Below are 24,550 nucleotides of genomic sequence, written 5' to 3' on the forward strand. Positions count from 1 at the left end.
AAATACATATAGATATACAAGTCAAGGGAAAAAAAACAGTGATCACTAAGTGTGCAAGTGGCTACCTTCCAGGAAACTCATTTTTTTCCCAATGGCATGGAACTGGAAGAATGTGCGTGCATTGCATAAGCAAGCTGTCAGTCTGTCTACTGGAATAACAACAGTGTTTCTTGAAAGGTGCTCGCATGCAGGATTGGCAATTGTAATTATTTTTTCCTGCAGTTGGAATTTTTCTCTATTTTCTTTCTGTAGCATTTTTATTTATGTTTGGCTGCATCAAGCACCAATTTTTATCTATCCTTCAAAGATGTCTTTCTTTTTCTGGGGAAAACTCGGGAAAGGCAGGAGATGGAAATTCAAGACGATGAGCAACATGAGAAAAAGGTGAAAGTAGGAGCCAACGTTTCCACACGTGGACCTTAAAGAAGACAAGTCCACTTGTCGAAACGTTGGCTCCTGCTTTCACCTTGTTCTCGTTTTGCTCATCGCCCTTTTACAACTCGCCACATTTTTACAAATGAACCTCAGTTGAAAGTTAGTCCTCATCCATATCTAGTGTCATCCTGTTGATACTGCTTCATGCTATGCACTCTTGCAACATTTGTGTGTGTGTGTGTGTGTGTGTGTGTGCACACGCGTGGATTTGGATGCGAGATCGGGCCCTTGGGCAGTGGTATCATTCATCTCCTGTGCAGCCTTATGAATTCATTAACTATACTGCAACAGAAATGCGACGGACAGGAATGAAGTGAACACACAGAGCGCTTCGTTCTTGTGTGTTGTCTATCTGTTGCACTTTAGTTAATAATGAATACACACACAAACTCATCTAGTTTTCAGTTATTACGTCAGGCTTATAAGCCCGCTTGTGTCCTGGAATATCTGCATGGCTATGTATCCTGTAATTCAATTTCTGGCCATGTGCTGGCAAGTCGCATGTTAATCTCCTTGTTTTCCTGTCAATCTTGTGTGATGTGCAGGCCCAGACAGTTTCTGGTGAATCCATGCAGGGTGTTGTGCAGGGTGTAATCTGCATTACAAGTGCTGCTTGGATTGCTTTCCGTTCAGCTTTTCTAGGTGTAGGTTGACCTGGAATGGTACTCACTTATATGGGGTTTAGTTTTATGTAGTGTCATACTACTGTTACACTGCTATTGCCAGATCAGTGTACTATATGTGCCTTATGTTTGCTTGTATCTTCATGACTAGCAACCTCCTCTGTGTGTTTGGCAGTTGCATATAGTCTCCTGGCCTAATTTTTTGCCCCCATATTCCATGGTATGGGCCTGTTGTGTTTCAAGTTCAGCTACTCCCGAGGTTGTGTTTCTGAAGGGAGGGGTAGTCGCTTTGCATCTCATATGCTAGCTGGCATAGTATCTTGGGATGAGGTTCTGAGCTCTTGAGACAAAGAATTTGTGCTGCAGGCTGTAACTCTACTCTGTCTAGGTGCTTGTTCGTTAGCTCTTTCTCATAGAGGTCTTCAAGCATGGTACAGTTGGAAAGACCTGTTATTACTACCCGATGCCTGTATTCGATGAGTTGTCTTTTTTATGTGCTGCTGGTAATTCATACCGTACTATACCTTGGACACAAGCACAGCATCTGCGATTTTCTATAGTATCCGCTCGCCCACCGCCGTTATTTCGAGATTATTCTTTTCACCAGGTGTGGAAGTTGCGTCCAGGCATTGCATAATTGTTTCACCCACATGCTGGCTCTGCCGTCATGGGCTTACACTAGCTGAGGATTTGTGGATGTTGACTTGCGGGCATATTTGTCCAGCTATGTGGATCACAATGTGCAATCTGGGGTAGTTCTTGATTCTAGTCTTTCTTTTTTTTCTGACGTCAATATGAGCTGACTTATCAGAAAGCGAGAGGCCAGACTAGCCAAGAAAGTCTGCAGTGTTGTCGAGGGCTTGTTGCATCATTCTTGATTTCTGTATAAGATAGCTTTCCCACAGACTGTAATACACCATAGGCTGTAGTGTTTCTTGTAGTATGCCCGTGTTGTTGGTGTGTGTGGGCTAAACGTACCTCCAACTCTCACCTGGAATTTTCTGTCTTTCAGAAAGTTAGTTTAAGTGCTCTACCAGAAATGTTTTTGCTCATCGTTCCTCTTTTTTTGCTCATCGTTCCTCTTATTAGAGCAGCATGAGGTACTGCTGTTAACCCTTTAATAACGAGACATATAAATACCGAGAAAACATGTTTATTGTTCTATCTAAATATGCAAACCACGTCTAGAGTAAACATAATCAACAAAAAGAAAAAATATTTTGCAGAAGCTTTTCAGCAATAGAGGGAAAACTCCAGGCAGGAAACTGGAAGTGGGCTTCACCCGAATGAAGCCACCTAGCTTTATTTTCAATTTGTATAGACAGCTCTTATCATATGTGAACCATAGGTGCCCATTTCATTTGCTTTACATCAGATGTGCGACACCACTGCAGCTGCATACGTTGCATTGGCCTGTCTCCTCCGAACTTGCTTGCACAAGCAAGTTCGGAGTGCCAAACGTGCCTGAAGCGTGCCAAACTTCTTCCTCGTCCAGTGTTCCTGCTCTATCCGTTCCGTTCCAAAAACTTTTATTTCCATCAGAGAAGGAGACCCCCTACTCCCTGTCCCTGGCGCGCAGGCCTAGGGACAGGGGTGGGAGTCTCCGCGACTAGATGCAGGCAAAGAGTTGTTGACTCTTCGCGGCCTCTGCCGCCAGATGGATGGCTCTCCTCTGCATGGCGGGGTCCGCGCTTTGCAGAAGGGTGTCCCAGGCTTCTCTACTATTTATTCCTTCCTTGACACCTGGGGAGTCTACGCATTGCCAGATTATATGGTCGAGGGTCCCCCTCTCCCCGCATCTCTTACATTTATCGTCTATATCGTCGTCTTTCAGTACGTGTGACGCCCATACTGGATTTATGTAGTTTCCTGCTTGCAGTCTGCGCCAGGCTCTCGCCTCTCTATTTCCGAGCTCCTTGTCCGGAGGGGGGACAGTTCTACGCTGAAGCTTATAGTTTTCAATTATTTCTGTGTAGGTCTGTAGTCTCTCGTCTAGTTCCTTGCAAGCGGGCGGCTCTGTTCCTGCCCGGAAGTAGAGATCTCGGGCTAGGAAGTGTGCCGCCTCGTTGCCTGGGACCGACGTGTGAGCTGGTGCCCATACGAGGCTGATTTTTCTGTTAATTTTCTTTCCTGTTAGTATTCGTATCGCTTCTGGTGCGATTCTGCCTTTTCCGTAATTGTGGATGGCTGTTTTGCTGTCGCTTATTATGTAGCTCGCCTTGGTCCCGACACAGGCAAGCGCGATTGCTACTTCTTCCGCTGCTTCCGGATTGCGGCTGCGTATTGTTGCTGCTGAGACTGCTAAACCAACAAATGACGCTTGCTGCCTGTCATTCAGTGTTGGCCGAAGACATTTAGCTAGAAACTTCGTACTCGATACTTAAACTCGACAAGAAAAAAAAATTCTTTTTTGGTGTGTTGCCTGTAGGCAACACTCGTCAATAAAGGGTTAAAAGCCTCTTCACTCTGTTCATTCTTTCATAAGCGGTATTACACAATGTCCTGCAATAAAGTTTCTGCTGCTTATGGCCCACTCATATCTGCCAGAAGGGACGACTCTTGAAAAAGGTTTTCTTTGTGCTATGTGTGCGACGTAGTATGAGCATTCATGCCTTGACATTTATACATCTGTAGAACCAGTTTCTTGACAGAGTACTTGCTATACCTGATCATGCTTACTTGTGCAGTGCTGTTGAACACTACATATTGATGCAATGAATATTTACACACTTGAATTATCACGAAAGATGGTTGTTTTACAATTCTGCACTTTGCTTTCTATTGGTGTTAGATTTTGCATAAGCATGCCCCCCGTGCAATAGCATTTTGAAGTGTAAGGGTTCAATGAAAGGTGATGAACTAAATCTAAGTGCAAGAGCTTTTTTTCGCACCTATGACTCCCATCGAAATGCGACTTCCATGGCTGGCAAATCAATCCCTCGCCTTGTGTTAGCAGCAGAATGCTATAGCCACAGTGGCAGGTGAACAAATTGAAGAACAATATTTCTGTCTATAATTTTTTTTCTTGCCTGTATGTAAGTAAAGTTTGGAATAAGTTTGTCATTGCAAAAAAGCCCAGTTTGTGTTCTTTTATTGAATAAACCACATATTGTGTATTGTTGAAATGCAGAAATTTGTTCTAGAATCCTCAGGTGATATATGTTCTTGCAAGTAGCATAGTATTTCATTACTTATAAAGATAGTAATCGCAGCGGATATCGTTATATGGGTTTACACACTAATATATGTGACCACAAACTTATTAGAAACTTACTAGAAACATGTAAGGCATGAATGTTTCTGCACACTTGATCAGCTGTGAACGTGCAAGAACTGCTTGTACTGGCTGACTTCACTGCACAGTGTTGATTTACTTTTCTTCGGCGTGTCGTTTTATACTGTTTTATCCCCGCAAGAACAGGCCGTTTGCCTGCTTTTCGCATTGTTGCACGAGTTCTACATAATTGTGCAGGAGGGTACGTTGTCACTGTACTTAATTAATCTACTAGCTGTACAGTTAATTACCTTGCAGAGCAAGTGTTCATACAGATGCAGTAAGGATACAAAGTCCGCAACATAGTCAATGTTTATTGGTTTCTGAGCAAGAAAAAAAAATTCTCCAGAGAAGAGGTGCAACTAAACGTGCATGTAATATTTTATTCAAGCCACGGATTTAATGCTATCGCAGCAAACTCATTACGATAGCCTACACTTTTGCTCTGTCAAATTTAATAAGAGGCAAGATAAGCTTTCAAGATGCATCGGGAAATTCGTGCTTGAAAACCGACAAGAAAATGCAACTGAACGGTACCGCGTTCAGCGCAACGTTGAAACTTCGGGTACTTTGCTGTCTTGTCATTTGCCCTTGCCGAGGTTGAAATAATTCAAGCTGCTCCGTAAGCGCGATTTTTGCATGCTACCCAACAAAAGAAAATTGTGACGACCTCGTCGTCTGCTGGGGATCGAGCAGCTCCTAGCACTGACAACTCGCAAAGGCGTACGAAGCAAACGTGAAAATGCACTTCATTTGCTGTGTAGCGTGTCAACAAACGCATAGCAATCGGAGAATGCAATCTGCAGTACAAGTTTTTTATTCTCCCTTCGCGTACGTACCGAATTCGACGATCCACGTCTCCGCGCATTGCACTTGTCGTGCGAGGCGCCTTTTTTCCAAAACAAACCGGCGAAATAGCTCTGTTGACAGCTATCCGCGCAATTTCGACGGAAAATCGCAGCGATCGGTGCGACGGTGCGACTGTGCGACCAACCGGTTGGTCGCAGCCGAAAATCGGGGGGTCGGCACTGCGACTGCGATTTTCATCGCAAACGACGGAAATCGCACTTCCGGTGCGACGAAAATCGCACCATGTGAAACAGGCTTAAGAATGGGCTGGGGTGCGTTTGGCAGGCATTCCCAAATCATGAACAGCAGGTTGCCATTATCCCTCAAGAGAAAAGTATATAATAGCTGTGTCTTACCAGTACTCACCTACGGGGCAGAAACCTGGAGGCTTACGAAAAGGGTTCTACTCAAATTGAGGACGACACAACGAGCTATGGAAAGAAGAATGACAGGTGTAACGTTAAGGGATAAGAAAAGAGCAGATTGGGTGAGGGAACAAACGCGAGTTAATGACATCTTAGTTGAAATCAAGAAAAAGAAATGGGCATGGGCAGGACATGTAATGAGGAGGGAAGATAACCGATGGTCATTAAGGGTTACGGACTGGATCCCAAGGGAAGGGAAGCGTAGCAAGGGGCGGCAGAAAGTTAGGTGGGCGGATGAGATTAAGAAGTTTGCAGGCACGGCATGGCCACAATTAGTGCATGACCGGGGTTGTTGGAGAAGCATGGGAGAGGCCTTTGCCCTGCAGTGGGCGCAACCAGGCTGATGATGATGATGATGAGCAAAAAAATTTACAACACACAAGGTTTCAGTGTTTGATTCAGGGAATCCTTGTGAGGCAATAAAAACGTATAACTGAGGCTGTCAGGGTAGCAGAATGGTCTAGGCAACCAATCTTTGACATTTAACCAATTGACTGCAAAATCTCGGCCACAGATTTGGCATACTAGCGTGTTACACTGAATTAAAAATTATGGGGTTCTGCGTGCCAAAACCACTTTCTGATTATGAGGCACGCCGTAGTGGAGGGCTCCGGAAATTTTGACCCCCTGGGGTTCTTTAACGTGCACCTAGATCTAAGTACACGGGTGTTTTCACATTTCGCCCCCATCGAAATGCTGCCGCCGTGGCCGGGATTCGATCCCATGACCTGGTGCTCAGCAGCCCAACACCACAGCCACTGAGCAACCACGGCGAGTGTTACACTGAATAAACGAGTGAGGTTGTTTTCAAGGGCATTGTCCAGCTTATGGAACGATTCTGAGGGATATAAAAAGCCCTCAAGGTCCCACTCTTTGGATGCCTCTGGTGGAAGCTCTGTGGGGATATTGCCTTTATGGTGCTTCGCAGTTTTCACAATGTGCGGGCAAAACACGCCTTCTCGCCACATAACCTGCAATGTAATAAACTAGCCGTGCGTCGCTGCGGTGCTCAACATAACTTTGGTGGTCCACAGCATCTCGCCCTCGAATGACGGAATGTCGGGAGGAACACTCCAAAACAGGCGACGAGACCAACTGGCAGCGGAGGGCGCAGGCAACGTTACTAGATTAGGTTCAGTTGTCAAACTCTCCGTAGGCGCCGTACATCGCGGGTGGCCCCTTGTCTTGGTTTGCCGCCAGAGGGCGGGAGCACCGCAAATAGCTCTACCAGGGCGCAGCTCTGCGTTGGCGAAGGGGCTTGAGTCCTCAGACTTCGCAACCTACGTACTCAGCAAGTGTTTTCACCGATCCGTCTATAAAGGTTTGTATAGTCTCGCGTTTAGGAGATTGATTAAAAAACTTTACGTAGCTGTGAAAATGCTGCTGCGCTGCCCCAGAGTCCGCAGTGGAGTCCCTATAGTCCAGGGCCGCAGCAGCCCCGGCCGTCCACTGCGCTCTATATTATTCAGCTGTTGCTGATGAGTAGGTGTAAGTAGCTGATTAGTATTTGTAATCAGCTGTTGCTGCTTAGTACCAATTAAATATTAATGCGAACGCATGAGGCGATGTTAGCGCGACCACACGATGGTCCAAGAAAGTCACGGGAGCCCAAGCGAACCAATCGAGGCAGTTCACGAGGCCAGTCAAGGCACAGTGAATTAGGCGAAGTTAATTAAGGCACAGTTAATTAAAATAGAGTTCAGGCCTGGACCTTTGGTGGTGGTGGTGGCAACGAATTACATAAATAGATGAACTAATTTATTAATTAGTGAATTAAGAAGTACACTAACAATTATTGGATAATTTTTAATAATAATGAATTAACTACGCATTACCTAACTGGGTGGATTTATAATAATTTGAATATCTCAAAGCTACGGCAAACATTACCTTGGTTGTGCCCAGCTACGCGGCATTCGCATATTTTAAAACTCTGGCTGAAGTTAGCTGGGACACACGGTACCCAATGGGCATTGAAACTCCCTCGGACGTCCGGATAAGATCCCGACGTCCAAGTCCTACAGCAGTCGTCCTGGGGACATCCAGTGGATATCATTATCGGACTAACTTTAACATCCACTTCTTATCCTCCTGCGGACATCCTTAGGTCATTCGTGCTGGACATTTCGCCAATATCCTGAGCATGACTTTGTTCGGATTTGAGTGACGAACTGCTCCCTTGCTGAGCATTTCTGCGCTTGCAAATACCAACGTAGAAACGACCTCGAGTTCATTCAAGCCATAGCCACAGCTAACTTTGTTCAATAGAGGCATCAACGTTTGTCGGCGAAATATCAACGAGTCTTCAAACATGCGGCATAAAATAAACCACATTCGATCTAATTCTACCCGCCCATGGGATTTCCTTAAGGTGGAGAGCATACAGGTAGTACCCACGGAGGCAGGTTAGTGGACTGGTTCTAATTATAAAGCACAGCGTGATCGTAAAAGGTACGTGCATGCACATGTGACCGCCTCATTATTATTACTTGCAGAGCCACAGAATGATTTCTGTGCTTACAGTGCTCACGCGTTATCACGCATATCCTTTGTGAGCCATCACGCTCGCCAGGCATCGATGTGACCAGAGATCAACTGCGCCATTGTATAGTTGACGTCCATTCACGACGCTTTTCAAATAATAATAATTAACAGCAGCCACACATTTGGAAACTTCATAAATATTTCGATCTTCTCTAAAGATGCAGAAAACGCGCCGCAAGCATACCCAATACTACCAGCGCAATCTTTTCTGAAGCTTCGCATACCCTGCATTTTTTTTTTTTTTTTGCGGGAGGCTATTTCTTTTTATCGTGCGGGTTCTTTCCGGCAATATTTTTGGAAGTGTGCATCGGCAGAATTTCACTGGTGGCATTAACCCTTTCGTGTTTACATTGATGTTGTGACAGTTAACAACACAATAATTTCCAGTCGTTCGAAGAGGCGCCGTCGGAAACAAGAGACGTTTCGCGCGCAGCGCGAGCTAAGCGCGGGCGCGACCTTGACGGGAAGCAGCGAAAACGTACACCTGTGGGAGGTGAAATCATTCCGCCGGGAGAGAAGCGAGCACCATGCGAGTGCTGGCCTCTAGGATGAAACTTGGCCTGCGAAAAAGGCGCGAAGGCGAGCGTTTCGCGCGTTTATTGTGAGTGCGGAGGCGCCATTTTCAGTTGTCAATACGGCTGCGCAAGGTGGTCAAGACTGTTGTTTCTTTCTCCTGAGCTTCTGGCCGGGTTGGCCCCGCAGTAAAGGTAAGATTAAGCGTGGCTGGACTTTATACTGTACCATGTGTTGTCGGTGTGGTCTACAGGCCACATATGCGCAGTAGTTCGCGTGAGCGCCTTTCTTTTCGTCGCATATATGCAAGGAGGTGCTGCTGTACGCGATTGCTTGCGGTCGCATATGTTGCTGGGAGCTGCTACTCACTATTAATACGGTGTAGTGCGCGTAAAGTATGCAGAAAGCTCGCAAGAGATTTGCTGAAGAGAAAGCGGCACGGGAGACGAAAAAATCCCTTCAACTTCTCCATTCTGCGTGCACCGGGCAGGAGTGTTCTTCGACCGAGCAGCCGAGCGCCAATACCACTGAACCACTGCTGCGGGCTAGAATACTTGTGACCTTAAAATTCCTTTTCTGGTGTATTGGCTGGAGTAGTGCCTTCATAGACTGCAGTTGATCATTTGATATTGTAACATTATTTGTGCACAATTTTGTGCTTAAATTCATTGTTTTCACAGTTTTCTTCTCCACTGAATGACTGATTTACAATGCTGATATTTATGTCACTTTTCAGATTCTGAGTGACAAAAGAGTGTGAAATAGAAGGCATCAAGGCATCAGTGGGCATTTTGTCTTCACTGAGTACTTCAATGAGTGAAGGGCAGCCAGTCAGTCCACTGCAGTCTTTCTTTCTCGCAAGTCATGGCTGCATGCTTCTGAACGGCCTTTTTTGTGTGTATTTGCTGTTGACATGTCTCCTTTCTTGTAGTCCTCTCACTATATTTCTACTATTTTGTAACGATTCCATTGCAGTATTTTTGTCAGTCTTATGCGGCTACTTCCGTTGCAGTTTGTGTTACCACTAAAGAAAGCTGAACTAGCTGGTAAATGTTCACACTTTTGCATGCAGCACAACATGCATAAATGCACAGTACCACTTGTGTGTACTTCCTGTTGTCCATTGTCATGTTACGTGGTATTGTAGGAACCATGCTAAAGTGTAAGCTTACTACTATCTCAATTCAAGTGATGGCTAAGTTCTAGTGTGTTGCAAGGTGAGGCTACGAAACAGTTTGATTACATTTTATTATGCCTCTTTTGTGTTACGATGTGGCCATGAGTCGGAAAGGCTGCACTATATTGAGCAGTACTGCATGAGGACTCCAGTTTCAGTATATATCAACCGTTCCGTTCATTGCTATTTACTTCTTTTCCTCAGGAAGAGGTGGCAGGGCTACTAGCATGTAGCAAGTCAATGCTACACATATTTCACATTTAACCATTCTGTGTCACTTCCAGATTTATGTTTATTTGTAACAAACAATAATTTCCTTGATAGTTATTTCACTGTGAAGTATTTATCATTTATGCTGGTCTTTGCTGGCGGCAAAAAGTCTGCTCTCTTCTAGTCGTTTCACTTTTATGCGTAGCGTTGTATTTGTTTTCTTGCTGTCAGCCCAGAGTTTTTATCTAGTACATAGCGAGAATCACTGTTTCAGTTCTTATTTGCATTTTGTTTTACTGTGACTTACTTTTTCGAGAAGAAACAGTATTTTATTTGTAGTGCATTGCAAGTTTGTCACATTTCAGCTACTGTTTGCATAGTTTTGTTCATATGCATGTGTAAACCAAGGAGGGATCATTTGCCGTTTCCAAGGTATTGCTAGAATATGAAAAAAAAAGGCGCAGTCCAGATAATTTATGTCTCAACTGTGTGATATTTTAGGTGTGAGGATTGCTAGTACCTTTATGTTCCTTGTATACTCATTAATGAATGTAGTGAAACGCGATAGCGTACTGATCGCCAACTTTTTTTTCGGGGATAGGAGCCTCACCTCAAGACTCATTCACGCTAATGAAACAGTGAATGTCTGCGCTCTGTTGCTGTCTCGTATACCATGTGGCATTCTGAGCTTTTTTCTCATGCTCCCTGATGTCAAGGTGAAGAATAATCGTGCTATAGTGAAAGAAGTGTACCATGCTTTTGAAGTACCCTGAGTGCTACACCTGGCCCTGCCCACCTTGATGTTTCTAAAGATATACTACCGATAGTGGTGCTTAGTAAACACTCTTATATTATGTGATCACATCTCACTCTTGTAGCCCTTGGGGGCTGGGAATTTTAATGTACTGCTGTAAAAGCTGTCACCTGCAGACTTTGTCTTAGTTTGTGCTAATAAGTTGTTGGCTTTTATTATAATGCAGGACTGTCACATATTCCTTCTCTGAATGTTACAGGTTTGCAGTATATCAATTGTCTCGTGACCAGTTCTGTGTTTGAGTACTTGTAACACTTGCATCACTATACCGGCTCTCCATGTATTAAATCGAGTTTTTGAAATGGAAATGAATAAAAATTTCTGTGAAAGTGATTGTCCATATTATGTAAACTTAGCTTGTTTTGGAATCTTTGTTCCATGGGTGCAAGTTGTATTTTCATTGGTGCATGTCAGTATACTGCATCATCTTTGCAGCACAGATTCTACACAAAGCCAATGTTTACGCTAACTGTGCTATTCAGCCCATTTAAATAAAAATGAACATCCTGCAGACATCCCTTAATGGTCCACAGTTCGTCGTACGGATGTCTGACGGACGTTTAGCAATGAAAACCTAAACAAATTCTTGCGTCCGAGGAACATCCATATATCCGTTCTAGACATCCACGGGACACCCCTCGGACTGCCAATTAGTATGCGCCTGCTAGTCCTGTGGATGTCCGCCATACGCCCTTAGGCGATCTGCGGACGTCCTATGGATGACCAAGATATCCAGAAGTGGTAGTCCAGTAGACGTCCAGAGGAGTTCGAATGCCCATTGGGTATATACACACTCTCAGCACTTCATTTCGGGATAAAAAAAATGAAGCTAGCACTATTTCTTTCATCAGAGCACCGCATTCACAAGTGCAATGTTGAAACCTACGTGAGCTTTGCTCCCTTGCGAGCAGACTTGCACTTTCAAAGTAAGTTATCGCTGCAGGAACGGAGCATATATATGCATTCGCGTCACTAAATAAAATTGGATGATACGGCCCGTAAACTCTTCAAAACGCACGCAGCATTTAAAACGCATAAGAGTGTCGTAAAAATGCACCGAGACTGCAGCAAAACACGCATATATACAGCGCGCCAAAACACATAAACAACGGACCGTGCTTCGTCGCCCTGTCCGCGCCGTGCTGACCGAGCAAAGTGCGACAGCAGCGCGACGAGATGCGAGGATCGGTGGTGGGTCCACGCAGTCACGGGAGTTTGAAAACTGAACCTAGTCTAATAACGTTGGGTGGGCCCTACGCAACGTTTTGGCCATAGAGTTTCTCACTAGTGAGAAACTCTATGGTTTTGGCCCTACGGGTCATAGTCAGTATGGTAACTCTCTGCTACGGGTAGCTTGTCCTCTAGAGTCAGTATTAGCCCCGAGAACGAACACAAGCGGCGCTGCGAGCGCCGCTCGCGTGACGTCAGGGCACGGACTCGCGCCTGTCGTCTGCTACAGTTCGGGCGTTGTCCGGGCGCTTTCTGCGGTGTTTTCGTTTGTTCGCCCTCGTTCTCTCTGCTTGTATACTTATGGTGGTCGTCTCAAATATATTTTTACGACGTCTTCCTTTGCGAAAATTTATTCAAAGAGCTCACTTCTTAGACAACAATGCAGCTCTCGAAGGCAACGCTACAGGGCCAGCCGAAGCTACGCAGACCAGCCCATTGCGGGTTTTTCATACGCGGATAGACAATCGCAAGAGCATAGCCTATAGGAATCCAGTTATGATACCATACCTGCCGCGGTGCAACAAGTATGTCACAAAGCTGGCTATATATGACTTCTACAGCAGTTACGTTGATTTTATTCCGCTAAAACAGGTTTGCTCACGACGAGTAGTTTATGGTATAATATCGAATTTTCGCATTTCCTCACAGAAACGCTCGGCAGTAGCACGGGGACTTAACTAATACTGGAGCTTAGATTCTACACGCCTCACTTGCTTCTTTAACTGCTTGTCAACATTAGGCGGTTCTTCTCGTGTTCATTTTTTTTAAACGGCGGAAACTTGAAGTAAAGTTAATGAAGGCTTACAGCTATTTACAGAGCACAAATAGGAATGTACCAATATATATTCCCTTTTCCGTGCTACACGTTCAACTCACCTCTTTAGAGCGCGTTTGTTAATGATTAATAATGTATGTTATGTTCCTCTTTTTTTGTCTATGTTACCTAGTGTATATCATTTATTTATTTCAATGCCGCAGTGTGTTTTGCATTGTTATTGTGGAAATATTTCACTGTTCTTTCATATATTCTAAACCTGCAATGTTTTATGGCCACTATACAAATGTAATTTATATGGCGCTTGATGTGTTACCCCATGCAGCCATATTGTACCTAAGAGGGTGAGGTTACCTCAAGCCGCGTCTGTGCGGCTTTTTTCCCTCATCCACCTCCATTTACCACTCCTCTGTACATGTGTGTGTGTAAATCGAAATTAATAAATCAAATCAAACTCACTTGAGAAATTTACTGGTGCTTGTTGCTTGAGGAATATACAGGACGAATCTGTTTGGCGAACTGACACAGGCTGCTCGGCCCAATTTTTTTAGTGAAGTATGCCTACTGGACCGCATAGCTGCAGCCAGAAAGAAGTCGAAGCGTCAATGACTAGTAGTATGGGACGTATTGAAGATATCGAAATTCACCCGGTGGAGGGTCAGAAATCAAGTGAAAGTATATGCAAGGCTTGTGGTGCTTTCTTTATTAATGTTTGCGATTGGATTGGAGCAATCTTAATTTGCCTGCAAGGTTCTCTTTTATGTACCGACGAAGCGAATAGTTATCCGTTTGTATAATTGAATAACGCTGGATCGAGACATGGTGAGACAGAAGGTGCTTGAATTTTCCTTTTGTATACAGGAAATCTAAGCTGCGGTGTAGTAGCTCGAGAATACTTTAGCCATTCCAGTTGGCGCTGTAAAAAACATGCTTTATGGTTTTAATTCGAAGTTGTAGTGAACTGATGGGTTTCGCGAACATAGCGTGCCTCGCCATACGAACAGTCGATTGCTACCGTTACGTGATCAGGGGTGTGCCATATTGTCGATAAAGGCTACTGAGGGCCACTATGAAACATTTCATCACTTTCAATTGAGTGGCTCTCGATCTTAACAACGAAACTTTTCTCTCAGATGATTGCTACTATGGTGTTTGTGAATTAACTATGTAAATACTCTACATGACGCGCCGTCGTGTTAGCAGCCATGAGCCATTCGTTTTTTTGGAGGCCTGTTTCAGAGGGGGATGAAAGTAGCAGCAAACTTTTTCATAAGAAATGCGCGCCTAACTATTTTTTTTGCGCATTAATGAATGACCATATTTGAATAGAACAACACACCAGAGTAATAGGAATCATGATGAGAGCTTCACTGGGCAGTGTCTTTCTAAAATCAGATCACATGTTGACGCCAATTACCAAATTTTTCTTCCACGTAAAATGCAATGCTTCTCATAGCTAAATACTAAAGGAATGTTAAATGTTTAGCGAAGCATCATACACAACTTCGCGCGTTGAATTTGCAGATATTCTTTTTTTAGTCAAAATTTACCGATAGACACGGCGCATATATGCATTGCAAAACCTAGTAGACCCCTTTAACGCTACCTAGCTTGCGATATCCAAGCCGCAAAGTTTCTCGACTCACACGCTTTTGAAGAAGAAACAGTGCTTAAGGTATGGCAGCTGAAAGAAGCCGACGTATTCTTCAATACGTACGGCTCGAGCCACCCATGCCCCAAGCCTACACGAAGGGAACGAGCGCGTGCGGCAGCCGAGCGAGCCGGAGCGAGCGGCGTCCTGGCCGTGACGTCACTCGCAAGAGGGCGCCACTCCTAATTCTCGGGGCTAATAGTAACTCTATGGCCGCCGGTATTCACACCCATAGAGTTTCTCACTACATTGTAGTGAGAAACTCTATGTTCACACCTCCCCTTCTAGCCACCCTACTAGAGGTTCCCACTATGTTCCCACTTTTCCGGCCCAGCTTTTCCTCTGGAGTTGTTCTACTTACTGTATGGAGCAACGTACGCAACGGAGCCCGGATCAGCCTTATTCACACGTAGCTGCGTTGCGTGAAGCTTGGCTCACGAAACATACCATCACCTGACTATACCATCAAGAAAACCTCATTTACTATAATTATTTGTTACAGAATACAAATAATATCCATTCAATATATTATCTTCAATTATTATTTTTTCGATCAGCGTTGGCGGAAACGCAGCACAGCCATCTAGCAGCCTTTTCGCCGTTGTCGTCTGGCTACCAGGCGCGGTTGCTTGTCTCCCTGCTACGGCAACCCTGAATGACGATACTTGGCGAGATTTCTGATCAGGCCTACTAGCCTACGTCCCTACGTGTAGCGGCCGGCTCGGTGCGCGTCGTGTGTCTGTCAGAGTGCCACAAGAAGAACTGGCATCGAACAGCGGCGTGGCCCATAGCCGAACCTGCCGCTCGTCACTCTAACCCTCTCCCGGCCTTCGCCACATCGTGCTGTCAGTGGTCCGGCGGAGGAGCAGCGTTCCCGCACGCATTTCGGACAGCGGTCATCGTCCAAGTGTTTACCATGTAAGTGCGTAACGATGTCGTATTCGGGAGCCGGCGTTCATGCTCGCTTGGCCCTCATTGGAGCGGGGGCGTCTTGGATCGTCCTGGGTTTGATCGCGGTGCACACTGCGCTGACAGACCGTGGCAGCGCCCCGTTGCGCTTCCGCGGTTATTGGCATGCGTTGCCCCCCGCCTGCTTGATGTATTTGATGCCTGCATGCAGTGCTGCGCAAGAGCGATCGCAACTCGTGTGTGCTTGTTTCGCCAAGCTTCCCAAGCTTTGAAAATGCTGCCTAAAAGGAGCGCAGACCACCGAAAAGGCTGTGCGCCATTCCACAGCGATTATCATTTGTGATTTGCGGACTCTTCCCCGTTTCTCAGTGGAGCATCCTTGCCCTGGCACACCTCCAGATATTGAAACACGCTCACCGAGATAAATTGGCTACAAAGTGTGTTGCTCGTCAGCAAATGTGTCCTTGTATGTTTCGGTTACAGCTCAATTCATCCCGCATTCGCCATAGCCATGCACTGACGACACTCAGACCGCTCAACAGGCGGTAAACAAGTATGATTTCTTTTTCAACTAAGATAAAATGTATAATTCAGCGGTGGTGACTTGCTGCCCATTTGGATGTTGTGGGCAGCCTTTTGATCTAAGTGAATGTTGTATCATTGTTGCAAAATACACGGAAATTTCACTCTTAACAGTGTCAAAAAAGATTGATGACGTGCTCGAACAAGGGGGGCCGTCCATTTAATTTACTTTTATTACCTTAAGGACCTCATAGAGGCATTACATAAGGGGTAGGTGTACACATATTCATTATACATTAAGTAGGAATTTCAGAGTACAAGTCAAGTCTTAAATACAACACACATGAACGATATGGGCACACAATTTCGAGAAGTACATGCTTGGAATAGCACAACGAATGAAATTAATGTAAATAAGGTAACCAGTAGTTGTTTATGAATTTGTTGCATGAATTTAGGTGCACAGGCGGCCATGTAATCGGGCACATTTGATAGGCACACTGGCGATCCTGAACTCTTGTTCCCTTGCCAGGCTATTGATCATTACGTTTGTCTTCTGCATATTATTCATCAACTCCACACTTGCACTCTCTATGTTAATGTTTATTCATTTGTTGTAACTCATCAAATGATTGAGGACCTTAACAGAGAGAGTGTAAGAGTGTGGTTGAAGATTATTATGCAGAAGATAAAGATAATGATCAATAGTCTGGCAAAGGAACAAGAGTTCAGGATCACCAGTCAGCCTCTAGAGTCTGTGAAGGAGTACGTTTACCTAGATCAATTACTCACAGGGAACCCCGATCATGAGAAGGAAATTTACACAAGAATAAAAATGGGTTGACGCACATATGGCAGACATTGTCAGACTGACTTCTTTTTTGCATAATGAATCCTTACCAACTAGCTCAGCTTTCTGTCGTTCTGACCGGAAGCTTATCATTATCATTGATAAGAAAGGTGTACCATCAGTGCATTTTACTGGTGCTAACATGGGGCAGAAACTCGAAGACTGACAAGGAAGCTCGAGAACAAGTTAAGGACTGCGTAAACAGCCATGGGACGAAGAATGTTAGGCGTAATGTTAAGAGACAGAAAGAGAGCGGTGTGTATCAAAGAGCAAACGAAGATAGCCAATGTTCTAATTGACATTAAGAGAAAAAAATAGAGCTGAACAGGTCATGTAATGTGTAACTTGGATAACCGGTGGACCATTAGGGTTACAGAATGGGTGCCAAGAAAAGGGAAGCACAGTCTAGGACAGCAAAAGACCAGGTGGGGCGATGAAATGAGGAAATTTGCAGGTTATAGTTGAAATTGGTTGGTGCAGTACAGGGTTAGTAATTGGAGATTGCAGGGAAAGGCCTTCGTCCTCCAGTGGACAGGAAATAGGATGATGATGATGATGATGATTTGGCGCTGATCGAAAAAAATAAGGTCTGTGAGTGTGAGGGCCCAGTATGGTGCGATATGCAGTGGGAATGATCTACGTGAATAAGCATAGCATGAAAGAGAGAGAGAGTGGAGATACGGTGGCAATTAGCAAGGGTCATTGCATTGGATTCTTCAGTGACGACACACTGACATCATAAGAATATCTTCAATGGATGAACCTTATTTCATGGTTTTTCACTTATTTGAGTGCAAAGTGGCGTCAATGGGTGCTACAGATGCACCTGACGTGAGCTCCATAGGGCACATGCGTGTTTGAGTTTGTCTGATTATAGTTTGATAGGCTAGCAGTTTCACATTCTTGGGGGCTTGCTTTAGAAAAGCGATTTAATTGAAGATGGAATGAACATTAACATGTGCGCTTGAAGACATGTCATTAGTGTGAGGCTCGAGGGCGAACGACTGAAGGCACACGCGGACACCACATATCGCATGTCGTGGCTTCAGTAATCGAAAGGTGCTTTGCATGACTTTCCGAAAGGTTGCAGGGGCATTCTTTAGACCAAATGGCATCCTAGTCCATTGAAAGGTGCCATGGTGTGTGATGAACGATGTCTTAGGCTGATCTGCCTTGCATACTTGAATTTGCTATTAGGCAAATTTCAGGTCTAAGGATCCAAAGAGGGAACATCTAGCGATGTCATCCATAATATCCTCGGCATGGGGAAGCAGCTGGTCAACGCTGATGGTCTGCTTATTGAGAGGAATGTAGTTTATGCAGAAGCATTTTTTGGTGCCTCTTGAAACTACGACTGCAGGAGAGGCCCATGGGCTTGAAGTGGTATGATGATACCTTTTTTTAAAAGCTCATTGGTGTGTTGCTCAATAAATGCTCTATCATCAGCAGTATAATGGTATGGTTGTTGGCTATACGGCACGGCTCCAGGGACAAGATCAATGGAATGTTCAGCTCCCTTAAAAAGACCCAGGTCATTGCCTTTGGTAGCGAAGAGCCTCATATGTTGCTCAAGGACTTCCCGGATGACAGCCGGCTCTCCTGTGGTGAGCCGTCTACCAATTTGTTCCCCACGCAGGATGGAGCTTCTCTCGTCTGTTGTGGAGTTGCCTGAACAGTGGTGGGACTCGCCGACACTGTTGTTCTCAAGTATTGGTTCATGGCATGCCAGGGACAGCCATGGCGGTTGGTTGTTTTCTGGAAGGGGTTTGAGCTTTAGGCCTCCAGTGGTAAAGTGCGTTGAAGCCAACAAGGGCTGGCTGTGGAGGAGTACGGCATTAGACATTCTTGGGAAGGCTTTTTCTTGACAGAAGAGTATGGTCTTTGTGCGTTGATGGTGAAGTTCTGAGGGTTTTGGTGGTTTCGCAACGAGTTCTGCCCGAGCAGCTTTAAACCAGTCTTCTCCGAGGATCAGGGGTAGGGAGTTAGGGGAAGCACTGTCACATCTACAATTGCAGAGATTGGCCCAAGTGAAATGCAAGTCGACATTGTACCTGTGGGCATCACTGTACCTCCCCCCACGACAGAGATGGGAGGCTTTGTCCAACATGACAAGGCAGGTGATAGGACAAGGTCTTCAGTCTATATGGTTATCTTAGAGCCACTGTCTGGGAAGGCGTGGACAGTTCCAATGCCTGTTACATGAGCTTCTATGACAGCGCACTGCACGAGTGATCCCTGTAGGCAAGACATGGCTGCAGTGTGGGGATGGCTGTTGTTTGGGAGTCTGACATGTAGCTCGGGGTGCAGGGCACCTGGCAGCTAGGTGGCCTAGCTGTTGGTAATTGAAACAGGTGGCTGTGCTGAGGTCATGGCCACTACGGTATGCTGGTGCACTATACTGAGCAGAGATGGCAGCATACTTGGCTTCCTGCTCGTGCACAGGCATGTCGGCAATGCGTTGGCGCGGACATGAAGGCGGTGGAGTGATGGGCTGTTGCCTGAAGTTTTGAGGTGGCTGGTCTGGATTCTTGGGAGTTGAAGACCTAGGTGGGTAATCATGCTGCGACTTGCGCTGGGGCTCGGCAGGCAATGGGCTGGAGTAGGGCTGCATTCGGGCACGCTGAGCGCATTTGTCGAGATTGATGCACGTTGCCATAAGATCGCTTACGGTAGCGGGTTGGCTGGCAGCGATGGCGTCGATAACGTGCTGCTCACATAAGCCTTGAAGAAGGTAGTCGATCTTCTGCCCTTCGAAAAGCTGGACAGGGCATTGTTCCACCAGTTGCAATTTTGCGAAGGCATATTGGCAGATATTCTCGTCGGTGTGTTGGTTAATCTTGAGGATGTTTTCCTGCCACTCGATGAGGGAGAGCTATGAGGAGAAAGTGTTCTTGAGTGCTTTGCTCCACTCCTGCCATGTCACATACAGGTGGCCGAATGTCAAGTGCCAATTGTGAGCTGTACCCTTCAGTTTGCTAGAAGCGATGAGGCAAGGAGGGGCATCATCCCAAGAGGCGGGTTGTTGCGCTTGACGCATTTCGTCAAGCCATGCGTTGACATGTCTCGGGGATTCTTCAAAGTGTGAAATCGATGCGGAAAGGCTGGGCAATGTCGTTAAAACTGTCGAAGGCCTCCATCAAAGCCGTGAGGGCTTGAATAGTGGTGGGATCCAATGAAAAGCTTGCGGCCGATGGTGTTTGGTCTGGCATCGGAGTCGCTTCACGGTTTGCATGGATATCGGCGTGCAATCATCTTTTGTACCGGACGTGTCCAAGTTGCGTCTTTTGGGTTCTTCTCTGAGAAGCTCTACACTTAGGTGAGACATGGTCGCCGTGTCCAATTCATACCAATGAATTCCAGGCATAATGAAGTATGGTTGTCGCGGCAACTAGCTTGAGTCGGAACGCCGGAGTAGGCTTAGCATTGTTTCAGAAGTTCAAACGGTGTTGGAGGCTGAGTAGCCTTAGCTGTGTTTCAGAAGTTCGAATGGCGTTCTAGGTTTGATTTAAAAGAATGTGTCAAACGGTGTAAAGGCTTAGGCTGGTCATGATATTAAATGGCTTGGAAGGCTTCGCTTACTCGCTAACGGCTTTGGAGGCTTTGGTTACTCGATCATCGTTGGAAAAAGGCGGGCTTGATGTGACGCCAAGATGCAGATGTGCAGTTGCTGAGGCTCATCGCCAACTGCGTCAAATGTGAGGCTTGAAGGCAAACGACTGAAAGCACACTGGCACTTCCTCTTGGTAATTACACGTTTAATAATGACAGTAACTGAAAACTGCAGCGCAACAGGGTGACGCTCGCACGCGCACGCAGAACGGTCATTCCACAGGCAAGGCGCCCAGTTCTCGGCAGTCTCTGCTGCTGTCTCACCAGGTGCCCTCTAGTAGGCTGAGGACAAAATGCTAAACGGAGCAACTGCGGGTGCTGCCATCTGTCCAGAGACACAGGAAACAGGCAGTGCGGGATAGGCAACACCAAGGTATTTGTTAGACTGCGCAGTTGCTACGTTATCGTGACTCGGGGGCAATGACGAGAGAGGGACTCTTGGAGTAGACGAAGAGGAGACAAAAAGCCTTTGTACAATATCTACAGCTATAGCAGGCGATAGCATACAAGCAGCAGTAAGAGTGTGTCAGACACCATTGGGGGCGGCTGGTGGCGACTCTCTTAACAATGGGCTAGTTCTGCCTTAATTCCCTTAGGTGACTAGGCAGGTGACTAGGTGGGTGCCGACATCGCCCGCGTCGCATTCCGCTTTCGTCGTGGCACCATTCTGGGTACGGCGTGCCAGCAGATTCCTTAACTCGACCCACGAGAAGGGGTCAGCGGTTTCGTGGAACTTTGAAAGTTCGTACACATAGTTCGGTGAATTGGCTTGACACAATGATTTCAAAGTTGTCAGTGGATGTTTGAAGCTCAGCACAAGGGCAACCACTTCAGAAGAACGAGGGTGGGAGGGGGAGCGTTTGTTGCCTCGATGATAGGCACGTAGTGTGGCACGACAATGTGCACATTATTTGTTGTGTATGGGTAAGCCAGTGGCTTACGTTGGTGGGAGAATTTCATTTCATTTTTATTTCCTTAACGATCCCATAGTAGGGGTATTACATAAGGTGCGGGGATACAACATATACAAACAATTGTTATTTAATTTACAACCCTTCCTGCTTGGTCCAAAACGATGGCCTGCACTATGTGTAACTAAAAATAAATAAAATAAATAAATAAATCTTGAACCAATTGTGAAGAGCAGGTGACGGCAGTGATTTGATGAGGAAGGCCATTCCAGTCTTTAGAAGCTCAGTAGAAAAATGAGGCTGAAAATGCATTTGTGCGTGAATGTGGTTGTGCTACCTGCTGGGGATGGCCAATGCGTCATGACCGGCGCGTTGGGGGAACAATGTATGGTGGGTGATTAAGCGTCGAATAGTAGAACCTGTGGAAGAGGGATAGGGTGGCAATGTGGCGACCAATGAATTGAAGTGATGAGGAAGATTTCTCTTTTTTAAGTATGATGTGCTGATGTTTTAAGAGTAAGTTGAAATAATCTACCTGGTGGCGTGATTTTGAACTGCCTCAAGGGCATTGGTGAAATATGCTTGATGCGGATCCCAAATGGCAGATGCGTATTCGAGTTTTGCTTTTACCAATGGTTTATAGGCTATCAGTTTTACATGCAAGGAAGCAAAGCAAAGGTGACGACTTTAAAATCGCAATGTTTTGTTAGCTGATGAAATAACATTAGTTGCATGAGTGTTCCAGGTCAGGTCGTTAGCTAAGGTGGCACCTAAGTATTTGTAGGATTTTACTAATTTCATGGTGACCTCACTAATTCGATAAGAAAAGTTAAGTGGCTGATGACAACGGGTAAATGAGACAAGTTTGCATTTATTAGAGTTGAGTGTCATCAGCCAAAGATAACACCATTCTTGCACCTGGTTAAGGTCATATTGAAGAGTTGTTTTGGTCAGTGATGGTATTGACTGTGCAGTAAATAACATAGTCATCGGCAAACATACAGATATGGCAGGCAGGACACATGCAAGTGTAAGTCGTTAATGTAAACTAAGAAAAGAAGGGGACCAAGGACAGACCTCTGTGGTATGCCTGATGTGATGGGTGCAATGTTAGAAGCCTGGTTATTAAAGTAGACATAACTGGGAGCGGTTAGTTAAAAATTGCTCAAGCCTTTTTAGGATATCAGGATGCAAATGCAAATGAGAAAGTTTTAGTTATAGGCGTTGCTGAGATATTTTGTCAAACGCTTTTGCATGATACAAAAATATGGTGTTTGTATGTTACTGTCAAAATTAGCATGAATGTCATGCAGAAATAGTGCAAGCTGTGCTGCGAACCTGTGCTGCGAAGGATGGAAGGAGTTGTTAGCGTCTAGACAGTTGCATAATATGAGAGTGGGTTACATGCTCCGTGATCTTGCAGGGAACACTTGTCATTGAGATGGGGCGGTAATTTAGTAGGGAATCTTTGTTACCCGATTTGTAGACTGGAATAACCTGCCCCATGTTCCACTCCTGTGGCATGGTGCCTGTGGAAAGCGACTGCGAAAATAATAGAGAAACGCTGCAGAAATATGTTTCGTGTTTTTTATTAGTTTAGAGTTAAGTCATTGATGCCAGATGATGAAGACAACTTAATATTTTCTATTATACATAAAAGCCCATGTGCTGAGAATGTGATGGCTGACGTGTTGCATTGTATGTTTGTGGTTGGTGGAAGAAGAAGTGTCTCCATTTCACTAGTGAACACTGAAGAAGACACTTTGTTGAACATATTAGCGTAGGTTAAATCTGTCACCGATTCACCCAGCTCGTTAGTAAAGGTGTTCATACGTGCTTCTTTGGTGTTTGTCACTTGCCAGAATTTTCTCGGATTAGTAAGTAAAATATTTGGCAGGTCATAGTGAGGCATCGTGTAGGCAGGTCATCATAGGCATCGCGAATTCCAATTAAGTACCGAGTTTCAGCAGCGTAATATTTTTCTCACGCAACTGAGCTTGCCTTAACTTTAGCATGGCGATAGAGGCACTTTTTTTTATTTACCTATTTACTCTAATCTTGGCCGACCCCTTCTAAGCCGACCCCCGTGTGTCCAAAGTCAGAAAAAATATTAAAAACTTACCTCGAATAGAAGGAAGCTGAACAAAAAAGTGAGCACAGCGTTCACAAAATGAAAACAATATCTATTTAACAAGAACATGCCAAGCTCACTCTACGTCATCATTGCTGCTAGCCTCGTACGCTTGCGCAGACAGTGCGGCACTGCTCGTACGCGTTGAAACGCGGCACGATCTCAGTGAACAACTCCTCTCTATTATAGCATGCCTATCTTCCTTATTGCTATCATCTCCTCGTTGCCACACACACGAAAGGCATCTCTCATTGCCCTTCCAACCACGAACGTTTTTCTCATCAATGCCGAAGTCCTGCCTGGCTTGAAGGTTTGATGATGCCTCTGTGGCTAGCACAAGTTTTCATTTGTGGCATTGCCTGTTCGGTGCCATTGCAATAATACCATGCGGCATGCCGATACTTAGCCACCATACCGATACTACACAGGTCAAAATGGCGACATCGCTCGTGTACTTTGATTGGATACTGGCATGGCTATTAAGAGCTTCAATACTGACTTTTATAGATGGAGCTATGTATGCACCATATTTATCATTTTCGATTGCAAACTGGTGCATTTTTTACAATCCTCGAATCTAAGACGACCCTAGAGCTTGTTATATGATTACAGTAGAACCCCGCTGTTACGTTCCTCACTGCTGCGTTTTCCCGGCTGCTACGTCGTTTTCATCCGGTCCCGGCATAGCTTCCATAGGATACAATGTATAAGGAACCCCGCTGTTGCGTAGTAGCTGTGAAAACGTTTCCGCATGGTACGTCGCAACTTAGCACCCCGCACCCGCCTGGGCTACAGTGTACTAGATAGGGGCAGTGTGTTCAGACGGCGCAGCGCGCCACGCACCGCTTTGAAGCCGGGAGTGTAGACAGGTCCCGGATGTATGCGGCGACGCTGCAGTCGCACGGGCTGTATGGACGCGTTCTCTGTGTGTTGTGTTCTGTGGTGTTGCGGCCAGTTGCAGCGTGCTTGCCGTGTGCTTGCTCTGAAGGGCTCTGAAGGCATTCCTCGAGTTTCTGTCTCGTTGGGAGTCACGTGCAAAAGGATTGCCATTTGTTGGGCGTGTTGGTAGACTGACTTGGAAAGCATATTTAGCGCCAG

General features: G+C 45.5%; 1 protein-coding gene across 7 annotated transcripts in view; it reads left to right on the forward strand.

Moving 5' to 3' along the window:
• Positions 1 to 15,113: 15,113 nt before the first annotated feature.
• The window catches only part of faf (ubiquitin carboxyl-terminal hydrolase-like faf), a 758,782-nt gene continuing 749,345 nt past the window's right edge, over positions 15,114 to 24,550 (forward strand). For all 7 annotated transcript variants that reach the window (XM_065437146.1, XM_065437151.1, XM_070532615.1 and 4 more), the window contains exon 1: positions 15,114 to 15,438. The gene's annotated coding sequence lies outside the window, so the exon portion shown is untranslated. The remainder of the gene's footprint in view (positions 15,439 to 24,550) is intronic.

The sequence above is a fragment of the Dermacentor albipictus genome, chromosome 1 (genome assembly GCF_038994185.2).
Source record: "Dermacentor albipictus isolate Rhodes 1998 colony chromosome 1, USDA_Dalb.pri_finalv2, whole genome shotgun sequence".
Classification (NCBI taxonomy): Eukaryota; Metazoa; Arthropoda; class Arachnida; order Ixodida; family Ixodidae; genus Dermacentor; species Dermacentor albipictus.